Source organism: Enhydra lutris, unplaced genomic scaffold (genome assembly GCF_002288905.1).
Source record: "Enhydra lutris kenyoni isolate GAN:26980312 unplaced genomic scaffold, ASM228890v2 scaffoldscaffold59, whole genome shotgun sequence".
Taxonomy (NCBI): domain Eukaryota; kingdom Metazoa; phylum Chordata; class Mammalia; order Carnivora; family Mustelidae; genus Enhydra; species Enhydra lutris.
Genome location: NW_019154143.1, coordinates 4,761,926 through 4,779,090, shown reverse-complemented (window position 1 = coordinate 4,779,090; position 17,165 = coordinate 4,761,926).

The following is a 17,165-nucleotide window of genomic DNA, read 5'->3' as shown; positions in this document are numbered from 1 at the left end:
AAAAAAAAAAAAAATATATATATATATATATATATATATATAAAACTCATTCTTGGCTTACAGATTTGCCCTACGGACCACAATCCATTGACCCCTGCCCTACACTATGCCACAGTTCTGACATCTCAGCCTCATAGAATGTATGTTTAGTCCAAGTTTCAGTCGGTCAATTAAGCACACTCTTCAGTTAGTGAATACTATAAAGCCAGAATCTCTGGTAAACTCATCCATTTCAATAAATTCAGCCTGACCACCCATTATATTCTGTTCTCCTTGATTTAATACACCAAGGATTTATTCCCACATACACCGTACTCCCCAGGTTCTAGATGATATAAATTAACCAGCTCATGCATTCTGGAGTAAGGCTATATCTTCCCAGGTCAGATTCACACTTGTACTCCTATATATGATGGGCTCTGACTCTAACTGTAAGTCTAGAAGCAATGAAAAGTGGGTCTTGAACAACAGGGTTTGAGTGAGATTAAACAGAGTTTTCAAGCAAAGGAGAGATCAATTCAAACTTGGGAGGAAGAGCCCATTCTGCTAGCAAGGTAGAGTCAAGGACACTAGAGAGGGATTAAAAAACTTCAGCTTTTTCTGAGTTCACCTAGAATATCTTCATTCCAATTCTCAGGGCCCCCACTGCTTCCCAACCACATCCCTAACTTTCACATAAGAAATTTGGTGAGTCTAATTTTAATTGACATTGTAATTCTGCAATCCACATAATTAAATTTGGGATTTGGTTTTCAATAATATTTGTTCCACAACTATAATAAATATAATGGTCTTTTATAGGACAACCATAGAATTTTTCTGGTTCTCTGACTGAGACTTAGACTGAGATTTTTAATCCTGAGCTTGTCACTTTCTTTTTGTTATTCTTCCAGTGTAGACTGAAAAAGCCATCTCATGCCACAGTCCTTGCAGTCATTATTAGTACAATGTAACAGTCAAGTGCAACAGTCACTTTCTCCCCCAAGGAACTTGAATGGGAATTTTATAATTTAGGGATTTTGACACTGAACACAGTGGATTAAGAGTATCCCATTTTTCTTTGGAAAAGAGGTCAGTGCTACATTCAAGACCAAGGTCAAAACCAAACAACCATCCAAGAATTCCACCATTTATAGTTTGTTTAATAGGACTATTCCTATTAGAAACAGTCTATCCATGGAAGGAAGGAAAGAAAGAGAGAATTACATGAGATGTTTAATGTATGGAATTGATTTCACAGCTATTGGAGAAATGAAAGAATAAAGGCAAGAACTGAGAACCTAGACGTGGTAACTAAAGGAAGAATCTACAACACCTATGACTAGTTGAAGAAAAAGGGAGGAGGTTGGGATTATTAAAACCTGCGAGTTCAGAATAGGGATACTCATTAAAATGGGGCTTAGTCCTCCGAAGGAGTAGTACTTCTCAGCTCCTGATAGAATCTCAAAGATCAGAGGAGTCCATGGCACTGGGAAAAGGGGAACACCTGGCCACCAATGATATCTCTGAGCAGGTAAGATATTGCTAGTTCTGACAAAGCCCAAAGCCAAAGACAAGAGTCAACTTCCAGAGTCAAGGCAACACTGACAAGACCAATTGAAACAAGGTCTTTATTCCTCAACTCATAACTTCCATTCTCCCTCTGGTGAAAGCTAAAAACAGAACCCAATAGAAGTCAACTGGCCAGAGTCTGGGATGGCTATTTGGCAGAGCTTGAACCTCAGCAACAGAGAGCACAATATAGAATTGTGGATTTGGGGCTCAGACTCAAGAGTCAAGTGATAAGCATGATACTGGTATACTTCTCAGTTCCATTTAAAACAGACTTGTTGTCTTCTACAATGCCTTTCTGTTTTCATGTCTTTCTCACTCAACATTTTACATTTCCACTCTTACCTCTCACATGTGGATCCCAGTCTCAGACAAGAGAATTACACCTACAAAATGAAAAGTCCGCTTCTCCACCCAATGCCTGTAAATGACCACAATTTAACTTGAATTCTCTTACCTCAGTTCTCTTCTTGGTGTTGGCAGATAAATCTGAACACTCAGGTAGATCTGTGACCTCAACCATCAAAATGTGTTTCCTAAAATATATGCTAAATAGAATTTGCAGATAAATACCACAAAAAAAGCCAAAGTAAGGCCAGAGAAGGGCCAAGCTCTATAAAGTTTTAGGGTAATCAAGAGCATTAGTTTGCACCTATAATACATAATAACAGTAGTAAAAGCATATTGTACTACATACTCACACTAAGTTATTTACAAGCATTAATCCATTGTATCATCCTATCCCTTGCAGCAAGAATTAATATTATCTCTATATTATAGGAAATTGAGAAACTATCTTCCACTAACCTCATCTGTATATTAAAACATTATACAAACTAAAAAGATAATATATATACCTATAGCATGCATATATTCAGATAGGTAGATAATGTATATATGTATGTTTAACTTTCAAGGCTCACCCAGATAAAGAGCCCAACAGCCTGACAAACAGTGTTGCATTGTATAGTGGGTATTAGACACAGAAAAAGCTTTTGGCATTTTCTTTGGTCCCCTTCCAGTAAAAATAGAGAGCAATGAACTTGCTCCAGATTCTGATTCCAGAACATTCAGAGGCTGGAGATAGTGGTGATCTGTCTGTGAGGCCTCTGTGTTTATCAGTTCCCAGAAGCCAGCTAGTAGACCAGGCCACCTGCCAGTATATGGTTAGCACATTTATGTCAATTGGTTTGTCAGCCAGGTACTGTGGCTTTTCCCAAGTCACAGCTTCCAAACTCTGGGAACATAAAACCACAATGTTAGCCAAGATAGTGATGAGAGACCTTCCTCATATACCACACTAGTGGGTGTCTGAAAATGTATGCAATGTGTTTTGTGTACTGTAACAGGCAGTTCAGAGAAGCACAATCCCTCCTGACCTAATGAACCTCTCTTCCAGCTCTTTTGAATTCATTTTCTAAAGACAAGAACACAGTGACTGAGAAAATGAAGAATATTTTGGTATTTGTTAAAAGAGAACGAAGCCAAGTTTCCTACCAAATCATTTCAAACTCCTATCCAGTAGGCAAAGTTCACATCAAATTAATTCAACTCTAAGAGTCTAGTTCTCCCATTGGAAATTTTTATTTTCTAAAAATTGAGCTAAGAGGATTTTTTTTTCAGTTAACCAGTCATCAGATAAAATTATGTATGCTTACAAAAAGTAATGGAAAAAGATTATTCCATTTTGCCTCAAAATCCAGTTTCATAACTTTTACTTCCAGTATATCATATAGTAACTGGAAATACACTTGCTTTCCCACTATAAACTACCTTTTTGAAAGGGCAAAATATATAAAATAACTCTTTTCAAACATGACTTGCAGACAACACAGGACTTGATCCCTGAAAGAAAGGAAGCAAATAAGTCCTAAAAACACCCTGGCTTTCTATCTGGAGACTAGAATGTGTAAAAGTAGAACCCAGGACCCCGTCAAATCAGAAATAATATCAGAATTTGGAGAAGCTAAGGCAACTTGAATTTGCAAAGCACAGTACCAGAGAGGAGAGAGTTACACAGAGAAAGAGTTCCAGAAATCTGCATAGGTGGCCCTTTGAGTCTTTGGCAGAATATCCAGTTCTGCATATGTGTGGTAAGACACCACGAAACCAGTCAAAGAATAACGACGAGTGAAAGAACAACTAACAAGGAGCTGTAAACTGAACAATTCCCAGAACTCATATGGGGCTGGGAGTCATCCAAGTTCTAACCAGCTGTGGTGGAGAAATTTCATTGAACAAACAGGGCATTTAGAGGAGACACTGGAGGCATTAGGGCTAAACTTGAGTGAGGCCACTGTAGACCTGCACTAAAAACAAACTTCAAAAGCTTCAACAAACTTCAACAAACTTCAAAAGTATCAAAGCTGGTCTATAGGTAGCTTAACTGTCTGCCAAAATAAAGTCCAACAATCTTTAAAAGAAGATACCAAAATCCACCCAACAATGTAATATTCACAATGTCTAGTAGCTTATCAAAAATAACTGTTAAGAAACAAGAAAATGGGACCTGTAGCCAGAAAAAAAAAAAATCACTCAATAGAAACATACACAGAAATTACAGAGATGACAGAATTCACTAACTTTTTAAAGTGATATTTACATATGTTCAAAGATTTAAAGAAAAATATAAACAAAGAAAAACAGAGAAATTGAACGTATAAAAGAGAACCAATGCAGCTTCTAGAGCTGAGAAATACATTATCTGAAATGAAAATTGTTCTGAATGTGGTTAACAGCAGCTTAAACACCAGAAAAGATCAGTGAATGTGAAGACATACAAATAGAAACTATATGAAATAATGGCCAAAAGTTCTCCAAATTTGATGAAAAATATAAATCTACACATTCAAGAGTATCAACACAGCTCACACAGTATAAACACAAAGAAAAAGAAAAACACATTTAGGTACCTCGTATTACAATTACTGAAAATTGGAAATAGAAAATACTAAAAGTAGCCAGAGGGGAAAAAAAGACACATTTGATACAGAAAGATGAAGATAAGGAAGTCACTGACTTCATATCAGAAACAAAGTAAGCCAAAAAGACAGTTGAATGACATTCTTAAAAGTATGGAAAGGAAGAAAAAAAGTAAATCTATAATTCTACATCTATCAAAAGTATTATTCAAAACTAAAAGCAAAATGAAGCAATTTTGAGATAAACACAGGCTGGGAAGATTTAAGAACAGCAGACCTACACTAAATAAATGTAAAAAGAAATTTTTCAGGCTGAAGGAAAATGATAACAGATGGAAACTCACACAATACCTAAAAACTAACTCAAAACTGATCATAGAAATAGAAGCTAAAACATAAAACTTACAGAAAAAGACATATTGAGAAAATCATTATTTTCTTGTGGCTAGGTAAAGATTCTTTTAGAGCCGACAAAAAGCACAAAAGAAGAAAAAAATATAAATTAAACTTTATCAAAATTAAAGACTTCTAGTCCAAGAATTCCATTCAGGAATAAAAAGATAATCCAGATTGGGAGAAAATATTCACGATACACATACCTCCTGAAGATCTTGTATCAAGAATATTTTTAAAACACCTACCATTAGGAAGAAGACCAAAATGATTTTTTTAATGGACAGTTTACAAAAGAAAATATACAAATGTCCACTAAATGCACCAAATGATGCTCTACATCTTTGATTGTCATCAGGAAAATGCATATTTAAGCCTCTGCACACCACTAAATTATCTAAAACTAAAGATGGAAAGCATCACGTTTGGTAAGGATCTGGAGCCACTGGGACTCTCATAAATTGTTTGAGAGAATGAAACAACCACTCTGGAAAACAGAATGGCAGTTTTTATAAAGTTCAACTTATAATAAACTTCCCATATGACCCAGCAATTTCACTCCTAGGTATTAACCCAAGAGAAATAAAAATGTATGTCCACTTGAAAATTTGTACATGGATGTTCATAGCAGCTTTATTCATTATAACCCATAACGGTAAACAACCCAAATGTCTATCAACTAGAAAATGAATGAACAAATTGTAGAATATACATGCAATAGAGTAATATGCAGCAATTATGTTGATACAGACAACAAAGTGGATGAATCTCAAAAATACGCGGACAAAGGATTATATAAGATTTCATAAGATATGATCTTTCTGATATGAGGAATTTGAGAGACAGGATTGGGGGTCATGGAGGGTAGGGAGGGAAAAATGAAACAAGATTGGACTGGGGAGGGAGACAAACCATAAGAGACTCTTCATCCCAGGAAACAAACTGAGGGTTGCTTGGGGGTAAGAGGGGAAGGATAGAGTGACTGGGTTATGGACACTGAGGAGAGTATGTGCCATGGTGAGAGCTGTGAATTGTGTAAGACTGATGATTCACAGACCTGTGCCCTTGAAGCAAGTAATACATTATATGTTAATTTTTTAAAAAACAGGAAAAAAAAAAGATTTCATGAGACTCTAGAACAGGTAAAACTAATTTGATAGTAACAGAAAGCCAGGTCAGTTGTTGCCTGGGGCCAAGGATGGCAGGAATTCACTGCAAAAGAATGAGGAATTTGGGGACGCTATAGAAATATTCTGTTTCTTGACTAGGGTGGTTGTCACATAGCTGTATACATTTATCAAAATTTATTGACCTATATACTTAAAATAGGTACATTTTATTGAATGTAAATTATACCTCAATAAAACTTATTCTATTCTAAATATTTTTTTAAAAATTAGATGTCACAGAATGACCCAATGGATATTTTACCATTCAAACTGGTTTATAAGATTTTGAGATCCTAGAGCTTCCTAAATGGCCAATGGCCAGTTGGATTGTCCTTCTTGTAATTCTTTTGTCTTGAGCAGTGCTGTATCAATGACAAATTACATTTTCCAAACATGGTGGCATCCCACACACTATACTACAAAATGACATTGATACTCCTCCCATCAAAAAGTGGGGTCTGTGTTCCCTCCCCTTATTTCTGAGTTCACTTGTGACCGACTTGGAGCCAACAGAAATGTGGCAGAAGTGACGCTGCATGACTCCCCAAGCTTAGTTTGAAAAGGTGAGGCGACTCGCCCCTGGCTCATTAGAGCACTCACATTAGAGCCCTGAGCAGTCCAACTCCCCGAGGCCACTGGGCTGTGAGGAAGCCTAAATTGTCCCAGGTGGAGAGACCACATGGAGAAACCCTGAGACTATGTGGAAAGAGAGAGATGCTCAGCCAGACTCTAGCTCCTACAGATGCCTGCTGGTCCAGCTCCAGCCACTGTCTGACTTCGGTCACTTGTGAGACCCACACCAGAACCACCTACCACTGCCCTTCCCAAATTTCTGACCCACAGAAACTGTGGAGTGATTTGATATGCTGTACAAGAAACAGTACAACACCCCTGGCAATACCACACTTAATACGGTGCTCAAAATCAGTGGAAGGAGAGAGGAAGATGGAAATTCTCTGTACTATATGTTCAATTTTCTGTACGCCTAAAACTGTCTTTAAAAAGGTCAATGGAAGAAGGAGCTGTGATACCATAGTTCTTTTTAATAACCCTAGAACTCTTCCCTTTTGGAGGGGGCAGGGCTCACCGCTCCTACCTAGAAATCAGCACACCTTCCTTTACTTCAGAGACCGACTAACCACAAGCAGTAAGTGACTCCCCACTGCCCTTAGAAGAGTGGCATTGAATTAATCACCCGTGAGACAGCCTGGCTCTTGCACAGGAGTGGTGACAGACAAACTGCTAAACCCACAAGCACCACACATTCCTCTTTTCTGCACCGTGGACTCACGCTAAGGCTACTGGAAAAAGAATCTTACCAATGGTGCCTGGGTAATCGGGTTTGTCCTAAGCCAAAGAGCCCTTCAGAAACATGGGCCTGTTGTTTCTTTCTCAGTGAAGGTTCATGATATACAATATTATGTAAGACATGGCACTAGACCAGGAGCTAGCCCCAGCAGACTTTGAAAAATAATTCCACCTCAAAACACATCAATCTTGCTTCGTCGGAATGCTGACAGACATTGCCGAACTTCAGGGAGGCCTACCCGCTGGAAGGCGCGAGTCCCACCCTGGCAGATAATGGGCAGACTGCCTTTACCCTGATCAAAATCCATCCATCTGTGTCTACTTGGCGGTCGGCATGAAATAAGTTGAAACATGGCCACAAAGAAGCACACACGTGCGTGCATAGGCACACATACCTTTCTCACTCACGAGGCAAGTAGAAATTAAGTATGTATATGCGTTTATTTTTAAGTAGGTGTTTATTTTTCAGTTTCCATAGGAAATGAGTGAGCTAATATTATCTTCCAAAAGTAAATACTTTTATGCAAAACTCCCTAAAACTGATCTTGGGCCAAGATTCCTGAATTAGCCTCCTCCTGCTCTCCTACTTCCAAAGCCTCACACTGTGGTCTAAAACACAGAGGATTATTAACAGAGAGGCCTTGCTTTTTCTGCAGTTCTTCTGAAAGTTGACTCTCAGAGTCTTTTGTGTCCATCTTGCCAGATCCTACTGCTTGCAACAAGGGATAAAATCAAATAGGAAACCAGAAATCTGAGGAGTCCTGGACATTTGACCCTGTCATTTCCTCTTGGCCATGGACACCTTCTATAGCCAATTAATCCCCTTACCAGGTCTTTTCTGGAATTATGTAAGCAGGGCTGGAGCCTGGTTTGGGCTATATTTATGTTGATCCCTGTGAATTGTGTGCTGTTGTGCTTTTTTTTTTTTTTTAAGATTTTATTTATTTATTTGACAGACAGAGATCATAAGTAGGCAGAGAAGCAGGCAGAGAGGAGGAAGCAGGCTCCCCACTGAGCAGAGAGCCCGATGCGGGGCTCGATCCCAGGACCGTGGGATCATGACCTGAGCCGAAAGCAGAGGCTTTAACCCACTGAGCCACCCAGGTGCCCCAGTGTGCTGCTGTGCTTTTAATAGTATCTGCCCCAATATTGTCTTTTGGATTTTGTTTGCTTGCCTCCATGAAGGACTATTGTTTAGATCTTACTCACCAACCACTCTTGGTCATCAATGCCACCACCAACTTTTTAACCTTCATCTGCCTAATTTTTTAAAAGCCAGATATCTTAAATATCCATGTAAGGATCACTATGTATTTTTTTATCACCAAAGGCTATACTTCTAGGCATCCTCCTTTTTTGGAAATGCAATAAGCTTCTGACATTTTGAGGGGACAGGTCCAAAGAACTTCTCCAACCCCAAAATCTCAGACACAGGAATGTTTATTCAGGCCTCTGGCTCTGGGTCAAGAGTCCTGAATTGCCTTTGTATGTCATCACTTTAACCACATTTTGACCCGGATAAATGCATATAAATGGAGAAAGCATACCAACTTCAGACTGATACTCAAACAAAGATTAAATTATTGAAGATAAGTATGAAGGGAAACCTGAAAGGAATCCAAACTTTCTGCTCTTAATAGGAATTAGGCTTATGTATATTAATGATCAGTTGAAACCATTAGACTGACCACAAAAATTATTAAGACTTTTTATCATTACAAAGTACAAGTTCTGTTGTTGCTCAACGTATTCACTGGTTGAATCTTAGCCTTACTGTAAGTCTTAAGGCCTTTAGGTGTCATTAGAACATAAATATCAAAACACTGTACCTGTCACCCAAAAGACACACTTGCAAAAACCGTTTAAGAAACCAAAATGGGTAAGTATTCAGGAAAGCAGCCAAAAGAGTCCATTGATAATATGAAAAAAATCATACTCAACCGAAATGTCCAACAAAGGCAAAATAATTACGGAAACAATTGTCAATCCCCTCAACGAACCATAAGGCCAACATTAAAATTATTAGTGTGGAATCAGTCATTGCATCACAGATGTCACTGTCCCCAAGAACTCTGGGTCCTTTAGGAAACATTGCTCCATTCACTCAGCTTAAGCCTCAGTTAGGAAATACCCCTCTCGGACAGTTAAGCACTCCTGACTTGCAAGAACTAATTCCACTTAGTGATTTGTTCTGCAAGTTCCAGTATATTGGTGCTGGAACGCCAACCTCATGATTGATTTTAGTCAAGAAATAATATTCTCGGGGCGCCTGGGTGGCTCAGTGGGTTAAAGCCTTTGCCTTCCGCTCAGGTCATGATCCCAGGGTCCTGGGATCGAGCCCCGCGTCGGGCTCTCTGCTCAGCAGGGAGCCTGCTTCCTGCTCTCTCTCTGCCTGCCTCTGCCTGCTTGTGATCTCTGTCTGTCAAATAAATAAATAAAATTAAAAAAAAAAAAGAAATCATATTCTTGGTAAAACAGCTGCCATTTTCAATGACTTATTGACACCCTCGACTTGGAATCCTAATTCTGCCACTGACTGTGGGTCTTCGGGAAATTGTCTATCCTTTAGTCTATTCTCTAGTTTCCTTATTTAATAATAGAGATCGTAACACCTCTCTTTGAAAATTATGAGGATAAGATAACATGTGGAAAGTACCTGGCACATAGTTAAGGCTCTATGGACAGGGATTATTATTTTCCTTATTATTTCAACATAAAGCCATGTGTCTGCCTACCATTCAATTGTTCACCAAAAAAAATCAAATGTAACTTACACACATAAGAAACATGCCATTTGTCTCCCATAGATGTTTATCAACCAAGATCGTTTGTGTGTTCTATGCCTCCTTGAACCTGGGCCCTGAGGTGGTAGATGGAAACATCCTGTCATTACAAAAAGAAAGAAGAATATTCATCAAAAAAACAGTTCCATATTAGATGCTGTTTGGGCATGTATTTATTTTATCACATGGCTCTCCCCATTTTAAAGATGAAGAAACAGAGGCACAAAATGGTTGAGTAACTTGTCTTCGATCCCAATGATATAAATGACAGGATCAGGACTCATATTTGGGTTTATCCAGCTCTAAAGACCATACACTTGGTTATGTTCAGCTGCCAAGTTTAGTTTCTTACCACAATGTCATGAACTATTGTTACAAGAAAATGAGACCACTGTTTACTCTCTGTCAATGGCTAGGTTTTAAATCAAGCCTAAGGACATAAAACTTATGACCTCTATATCTTAAATAAAAACCCACTTGAATTAAAACAAAACAATGGAAAATGCTAGTAATGCTATTCAAAAAATCCTCAGAATGCGAGCTATCAACTGGCTTTCTTTCGTGGAATGTCTCTGCGCAGAGAGGGACGGACGTCTGTGGGCATCCGAGCGGCCAGTTTTGCCAGAGTGGAACACGTGCATCTAGAGCTGTTTCTTTCTTCCCGGTCACCAAGCCATAGTTTAAAAATCTGCCATGATTACCCTTTTCTATAGTTTGTAAACCTTCATCCCAACAGGATTACAGATGCTGGCTAGGTTTAATTTTAAATGGAAAAACAAATTAGTTTCATTCTTTCCGTGTGTGAGTCATGTGGGCAAAGAAAACCACGCCTGGCGGCACCTTTTCTAGATCCTCAATGCTTTGACAATGCACACGTCTCCAAAAAGCCACTGTTCAAAGCTGGGCCCCCGGAGGAGTAACCCTCTGCCTCTGCTTCCATCACCAGCCCCTGCCACTTGCCGAGGGCTAGCTCTTAACCCAGCCCCCAGAACAGCCCCTGCGCAAAGTGGATGTTCAGCTAATATTTGTTCAGTGAATAAGTGAATGAAATGTGTCTGCCCAAGCCAGTCAGGAAACTGAGAATCATTCCTTCCTGATTTCTTCATAGGAAGGCTGGCTTTTCTTTCTACCTGTGCCTCCTGCTGGCCAACTGAAGCCTTCCCACTCACAGGCCACAGATAGTCCCAGGTTTACATCTTTAAGGTCATGCTACCTGTCCACCCCACAGGTCTGGAGAGCACTGAAATAGACCAGGCTGTCAGACACGTGGGAGTCGTGGTGTATGTCCCACACCTTCAAAAGCAGAGCAGAAGGAAGGCGTCCGATATCCATCCTTGGCCCCATGCTCCAATCATTTGAGAAGCTTTCAAAAAAAATAGAAGCCCTAAGTCATATTCCAGTTAAATCAGCATGTCTGAGGATGGGCCCAGAGCACTAACATTGTTTAATTGTTGGCCTGGTAATCTGAAGTCTAGATTAATGATCACAAAGCTCACAAGAAGGAGGAACACCAGCCCCACACAAACAAGAATAAGCATCTTGCTCTCCAGAAGGCGCGGGTGAGAGGATGGGACATGCAATATGGAGCAGCACTACTATTGTTGGCAAAAATGCCCTTTCCCAGCCCTGTAGTCCTCACTGCTGCCCTTGACTGACCTTTACCACCCTATTCCTCCAAATGGTTTTGGAGCAGACTGAAGTTTCCTCTTAGACTAGGCAATAGAAACCTCCCCTAGGCATCTTCCTCCTTTAAAACAGAACTAGCCTCTGGGTCCTGATCTCTATCCAACCCAGCCCCAGTCCTCATAAGCACTGATCCATCTACACTCCTACACCTAACCCCTCTTTAAAACTAGAGCTTCCGGGCCACCTGGGTGGCTCAGTGGGTTAAAGCCTCTGCCTTCAGCTCAAGTCGTGATCCCAGGGTCCTGGGATCGAGCCCCACATTGGGCTCTCTGCTCAGCGGGGAGCCTGCTTCCCCCCGCCCCCCGCCTGCCTCTCTGCCTACTTGTGATCTCTGTCTGTCAAATAAATAAATAAAGTCTTTTTAAAAAAAAAAATAAATAAATAAAACTAGAGCTTCCAAGTGACAAGCCCCAAATGAGTATTGATGGACTGTAGAAAGGACCACATCTCAGGAGGTCCTAAAGGCAACCTGCAGAAGGGAGCATAACCAGGGATCCAAAATGTCAGAACTGCATATGTCCACCTTGTTATAAGGGAGTCACTGATTCATCAGACTGAAAAAAAATGCCTCTGACGTCTAGTGTGGTATAGGACATACACATGTGCCCGTGCACATGCACACACACATACACACACACACACACACATACACACACACGATTTGGAAGCTGAAGTCCTAAGATCACAGCCTAAGTGTTTACAGACTAAATGTTAATGTCCCCCAAAATTCATATATTAAAGTCCCAACCCCCAATGTGGCTACAGTTGGAAATGGGTTCTCTAAGGAATTAACTAAGGTTAAATGAGGTCAAAAGGGTGGGCTCTGGTTCAATAGAATTAGTGTCATTATAAGGGACAGCAAGGAGCTTGCTTTCTCCCTCTCTCTCACCCTCTCTTTCTCTCTCTCTCTCTCTCTCTCTGCTGTGTGAGGACACAGTGAGAAGACTGCCATTGACAAGACAGGAAAAGGGTTCTCACTGGTAACTGACTTGCCAAACTTCAGTCTGGGACTTCTGGTCTCCAAAACTGTGAGAAAATAAATGCCTGTGGTTTAAGCCACCCACCCAGTCTGTGGTATGTTGTTACTAATACACTAAGCGCAGACAAGTCACTAATTCCCCAAGCCTCAGTTTCCCCATCAATAAAAGAGAGATAAACTCTACCAGTACATAGACATCAAATGAGATCATGAACGCTTTGAAGGTTCTGCAAACAGTAGAATATTAAATGGGCATTAATCATTCACCAGTCTCCACCTGTGCACTCTCATACTTTAATCCTCATGCTAACTGAACAGTTACCACATTGGATGAGATTGGGTTATTTTCTGTCTCTCGCGTCAGACTGTGAAATCCTTATGGCCAGGAGCATTCACCTTTGTACCCCGACACCAAGGCACATAGTCACTTGCTCAAGAAGTCATTATACAACAATCCGCAGGTGGCATCAGCTACCCTTTCTGTGTGTCCCATAATGCTTCCAGACATACTTCCATCACTTAGCATTAAGTATCAAAGTTACTAATTTTCATGTTTTTCTTCCCCACTGACGTGTAGGCACCCAGATGGTAGAACTCATATATTATCATTACTGCATCTCTAATAACTAGTACAATGTCGGGTACCTAATAGGAATTCAGGAACAGCTGACAGAAAAGAGAGAAATGATTTCATTTCTTAAGGAATCTGCATCCTTGAATTTCAATGTTCACAACTGCCCCGAATTCAGTCCATCATCTCCAATGGAACAAACTTTGCCCTTCATCTCGCCGAGTCCTTTTACAAAGGCTCCTAAAAGGTCGCAGCTCGCATAGCTCTTTTATCCTATTATAACCAGCAAAGGATCTGAATGCACTGTTTTATGTATAAATCAATATCATCCCCCCAGAGAACCAAGACTAGTCATTTACACCAAAGCAGTTGCTATGCAACCACCTTCCAAAGCTCACATTGAAGGAGAGCTGAGGCAGTGATTTTTCCCACCTGGAAACAACTGTAATTTCTAAGGAAAAACACACCATTATGCAGAGTCACTCAATCTTCTTACAAAAAGAAATTTAACCCCATCAGAAAAATATATGTTCTAGGTTTCCTCAGTATTCATGTATAGTCTTTTTATAAATAGATGTGTATATTTAGCTACTGGAACCCAAACATACACTACATATATAAACACATGCTATATGTAAATTATAATTTATAAATATTTGTGTATTTGCAACTATATACATACATACATATATATATGTGAAAGAGTGTAAATATCACTTATTTTTATGCCAGTGATGTTCCAGTAGGGTCAAATCACCTCATTTCTTTTTACAGAAGTAAACTTTTTGAATGAATTTCTATTTTCTTGGGGCAAAAAAAAAATGCTCAGAAAATGCAGAAATATTTAAAGAAGAAAATAAAGAAGCCATATCAAACACCTAGATAAAACCACAGTTAGAAGTTTCCAGATGTTTATACTATAGATAAGCACACACATTGTGGGGCGCCTGGGTGGCTCAGTGGGTTAAGGCCTCTGCCTTCGGCTCAGGTCATGATCCCAGGGTCCTGGGATCGAGCCCCACATCGGGTTCTCTGCTCCGCAGGGAGCCTGCTTCCTCCTCTCTCTCTGCCTGCCTCTCTGCCTACTTGTGATCTCTGTCAAATAAATAAATAAAATCTTTAAAAAAAAAAACAACACACATTGTATATATGTATATAGTAATGACATATACAATGTTTATACACAAGAGCATTGCATATACAATGTTATTATGAAAAAAAAATCTGGAAAAGAAATATACATATAAAACTGAATATATTCTCACTAAAAGGGAAACATAATATATGCATAGTTTGGATACTCTCTTTCTTTAAAACTTCCACACCATACCATGGTTGTCTTTCCAAGTCAACATATAGTCATATCATTTTTTTTAAAGATTTTATTTATTTATTTGACACAGAGAGAGATCACAAGTAGGCAGAGAGGCAGGCAGAGAGAGGGGGGGGAAGCAGGCTCCCTGCTGAGCAGAGAGCCCAATGCGGGGCTCGATCCCAGGACCCTGAGACCATGACCTGAGCCGAAGGCAGAGGCTTAACCCACCGAGCTACCCAGGTGCCCCAGTCATATCATTTTTAAGGCTGCATAATATACCATAACTTAAATAGATCTTTATGTATTTAATTATTTCCTCATGTCTATTTTCACTATTATAAATAATGTGAAAAAATCCTCAGGCACACAGCTTTGGAAACTCCTCTGATTATTTCAGTAAGATTAATTTATGAATTGGATCAGAGATTATGCACAAATTTGAAGGCTTTTAGAACATTCACAAGTAAATAACCTAATATTAGATGTTCATCCCTGAAACCAGGATTTTAGATCAACACAAATGCAGTCAAATCTTTGCATAATTTTAAGTATTTTTAAACTAATCACCCACCATTCTTTAAGACATATCATGATAAAATAATTTTGTTTCTCCCCTCATTTTGCTGTACCAATCCACCCTATGCCCTTGGGCCCTTTGCTAAATAAATGAAGAAGCTGTCCCTCCTTGCTCCTTCAACTGGTTCTTCTGCCTTCAGCCCCATAGCCCTTCCTCTCCATCTCGCTTGCTCTACTTTACGTTTGGCTGTTGATGGCTCCATGAGAGCTCACAGCTAAGCCTGAGGAATAGGTTCAGAAACCTAACATAAGATCTAGAACAGGTTCATGATTCACGCACATGTGAGAGTTGGATGACCAGAAACACTTAATTTGGAGTATAATGACAGTTGCTTTCCAAAAGATGCGATGACTTCTGTTCAAACTTCTTTCTACATTGTTGAAAACGTAAAAGACTAGTTTCCCCACTTTCAACCTTGCCTTGTTTTTCAGTTAACAAATACCTTTCTGCCAGAGTAGTTCTCCTAAGTACACAATTCATTTCAAACCCTATTCAAAAACATTAAGACTTCCCAGACCAATAAAATCCAAAGCTCCTGAGAATGACATTCAAAGTCCCTCCAATCTTACTGCATACAATGTTACTCTGAAAACAAGTCATTTGTCATTCTATGAATACAATCTATTTTACCTTATATGTTCAGCTTTCAAGTACACTTTTAACTTACTCGGAACAGAAACCTATCCATTCTTCAAAGTTTCTTTCTTATTTGCCTCCTATTAGAAATTGTCCCCATTTCCTCAGTGAAAACGGAACCAGAATCAAACCAAGAAATACCCAAACTATCCAGGACCAGGTGGCCGAGATTCGGGTCTACACTGTTAATAACATCTAAAAGTTCACTACCTGGGGAATAGGAGAAGCAGTTCACTGCACTCAAGTTATTCGCAAACAGCAGGAACTAAAAATTCCAAACGAAACAAACTTGGCCAAGAGGAAGGATACCGAGACGACAAGGTTAATTCTTACCACTTTCTTTTGTGTCTCCTAACAACACTCAACAGTGCCCAGCTCAAAAGGTAGGGGCAGAGCTTTTGTAAGTCCCAGGTGGTGACAAGCCCTCACTTCCATGCTCTTCCCAGATCCCCTCCCTGTTCCTTCACCTCCCTCTCTCCTGAGAAAATGAAGATGGGGAACGGACATTAGCCAGACAATATATAAAAACAGACCTGTGACCCACAACCTGCAGCAACCTGCCCAGAAAAACAACCTACCATCTACCATAACCAGCTCAGGACACCAAAAAAGAACCCCTGTGGCCATCTGTCCAAATGGCCATGACTTGATTAATGACCTACAGTTTCTCTTATTTTTGCTTTCGCTTCCAGCATAGGACCAACCAGAGAAAGTCAAATATGGACCCCTCACTAATCAACGGGATGCCAGCCCACCTAAGCTTCCCCACACCCACAGCCTCCAATCAGGGCATACCTAAAGCCGTCCCTTTTTTCCACTACAAAGCTTTTCCACACCTCTGCCTGCCTTGGAGTCTCCGCCAAACGCACCGGATGGTGGCTGAGTCTCTTGTGATAGCCAGCTCTGGATCAACGGCCTTTGCCTGGTCTCATTTGGCTCATTTTTATTTATTTTTCACAATCTCAACTCCAGCCCTGGTGCTGATAGGTGACTCAAAAGAAGTTTTCTAATAAACACTATTCATGATCTAGATCCAACCTAAGTGGACGATTGGGACCAAAGGTTAGTCCCTTTTCATTGAGATGTCAAGGCCCAGAGGCCAGCATGGGACCCAGAGGGCCTGAGCAAGATCAGAAAAGCCTCAACACCCCCACCCCACCCCTGTTCTGGGAACGCAGAGTCCCCTCCTGGCGCTTCCGTGAACCCCCACGTGATGATTTCAGGCTTCTCTCTCTGTTTCAATTCCTCATCTATACAATGGGGATAAATCCTATGC